The sequence below is a fragment of the Oryctolagus cuniculus genome, chromosome 9, assembly GCF_964237555.1.
Source record: "Oryctolagus cuniculus chromosome 9, mOryCun1.1, whole genome shotgun sequence".
NCBI lineage: Eukaryota > Metazoa > Chordata > Mammalia > Lagomorpha > Leporidae > Oryctolagus > Oryctolagus cuniculus.
Genome location: NC_091440.1, coordinates 76,067,909 through 76,070,379, shown reverse-complemented (window position 1 = coordinate 76,070,379; position 2,471 = coordinate 76,067,909). Strand labels below are relative to the sequence as shown.

General features: G+C 44.8%; 1 pseudogene; it reads left to right on the top strand.

The window, feature by feature from the left end:
* The first annotated feature begins 1,804 nt into the window (after positions 1–1,804).
* On the top strand, positions 1,805–1,981 carry LOC127487189 (U2 spliceosomal RNA; annotated as a pseudogene).
* The last annotated feature ends 490 nt before the right edge of the window (positions 1,982–2,471 follow it).

Below are 2,471 nucleotides of genomic sequence, written 5' to 3'. Positions count from 1 at the left end.
TGGCCGTGGCTGTTGTAAGCATCTGAAGAATGAACCAGTGTGTAGGAAAATCTTTCCTTTTCCTCCCTATCCCTCTCTCTCTGTATGTGCTCCTTTCAAATAAATAAATATTTTAAAAGCTCATTTAATATGACTTAATATGACTAGTTGATCAAACATTGCTTAGCCTAGGATACTTTTTTATTTTTTTATTTTTATTTTTTTGACAGGCAGAGTGGATAGTGAGAGAGAGAGAGACAGAGAGAAAGGTCTTCCTTTGCTGTTGGTTCACCCTCCAATGGCTGCCGCGGCCGCAGCACACCGCGCTGATCCGATGGCAGGAGCCAGGTACTTATCCTGGTCTCCCATGGGGTGCAGGGCCCAAGCACTTGGGCCATCCTCCACTGCACTCCCTGGCCACAGCAGAGAGCTGGCCTGGAAGAGGGGCAACCGGGACAGAATCCGGCGCCCCGACCGGGACTAGAACCCCGTGTGCCGGCGTCACACGGCGGAGGATTAGTCTATTGAGCCGCGGCACTGGCCCTACTTCATCCTGTTTAAAGCTTCCAACTTCTGAAGCTCTCTTCTTTGACATAATCCATAGTTTTCCAGTTAAAATAAACATTTTTATTAATGAATGGAATTAAAATAAGCACTTGGTGAGCTATTTTCAAGTATCTTAGAGTTCCATAACTTATTTTCTTTCATCTTCACCAAAATAACAATTTAATACATTTTCAAAATTGGCATAATTTACTGTAGCTGTTTTCTAACTCAGAGGATTAGCCTAGTGAGCTGCGGCACTGGCCTGGAAGTAAAGGTTTTTGAAATCTTTGTACAACACTGTGACTACGATCAATAATAATATATCATTTATTTCAAAGTAACTGGGAGTAAATTTCAAATGTCTCGCCATAAAAAATGATAGGCAAGACAATGGATATGTTAGTTTTATCTAAACATGCCACATTGTATCCATATTTCTTTTGTGTGTGTGTGTGTGTGTGTGTGTGAGGCAGAGGTAGACAGTGAGAGAGAGACAGAAGAGAAAGGTCTTCCTTTTTCTGTTGGTTCACCCCCACCAAGTGGCCGCCAGAGCCAGAGTGTTGCGGCTGGCTCGCAGTGCCTATCCGGAGCCAGGAGTCAGGCGCCTCCTCCTGGTCTCCCATGGGGGTGCAGGGCCCAAGGACCTGGGCCATCCTCCACTGCACTCCGGGGCCACAGCAGAGAGTTAGACTGGAAGAGGAGCAACCGGGACAGAATCCAGTGCTCCAACTGGGACTAGAACCCGGGACGCCGGCGCGGCAGGCAAAGGATTAGCCAAGCAAGCCACGGCGCCGGCCTGTATCCATATTTCAAAACATCAACATTGAACCTCATAAATGTTTTTTTAAGATTTTATTTATTTATTTATTTGAGAAATAGAGTTACTGACAGTGTGAGGGAGAGACAGAGAGAAAGGTCTTCTGTCCTTTGGTTCATTCCACAAATGGCTGCAATGGCTGGAGCTGCACCAATCTGAAACCAGGAGCCAGAAGCTTTTTCCTGGTCTCCCACACGGGTGCAGGAGCCCAAGGACTTGGGCCATCTTTTACTGCTTTCCCAGGACACAGCAGAGAGCTGGATCAGAAGAGAGGCAGCCAGGACTAGAAGCAGCACCCATATGGGATGCCGGTGCCGCACCAAGGTGCCAGCCCCCCCATGAGTGTTTACAATTATGATTTTCCAATCAAAATAAAAAAAAACTGATGTAAAGAAAAATGATGAATAAAAAGTCAAAATCAAACAAACATATAGGATATTTAAATTTACCGTAAACACTAATATTGCTTCTCGGCCTTTTGGCTAAGATCAAGTGTACCATTAACTCTAATATATCTATTCTGGTCATATTCCTATGTCAGATACACAAGATCAGATAAATTTTTAATTTAAATTTTGGGTGGGTGTCAGCATTCTGGCTCAGTAGGTTATACCACTGCCTGTGATACCAGCACCCCATATGAGCACAGGTTCCCGTCCTGGCTGCTCCACTTCTGATCCAGCTCCCTTCTAATGCACCTGGGCTATACCTGAGCATAGCCTTGTGATTAGTTTGCTCAGTAGGCAGCAGGCCTTGGAAACCAAGACCCCATCTTTCACTGTTCAGAAACTTAGGCATTACTGAGACAAAAATGGTAAGTGGTAGTTCATTCACTCTGTCAAGACAAATATCTCCAGAGCCTATGAAAATGTGCTTATGTAATAACCCAGACAATCTGATATTTCTAAGTAGATGGGTAGCAGAAAATGGTGGTGACACTCTTGGGATCAGACATGAAAGTAAAGTTCTTTGTAGAAATTGCCACTTCACAAGTGTGGGATTCATGAACTTGGATGCAGTTCCTGGTGGGATTGGAAGAGAGAAATAGCAAGATCATAGAAGAACAGTAGTTTGTAGGGCCACAGTGGTTTGTACCTGGAAAGGTGTGGCTGATCCTGTGCCTGGCTGG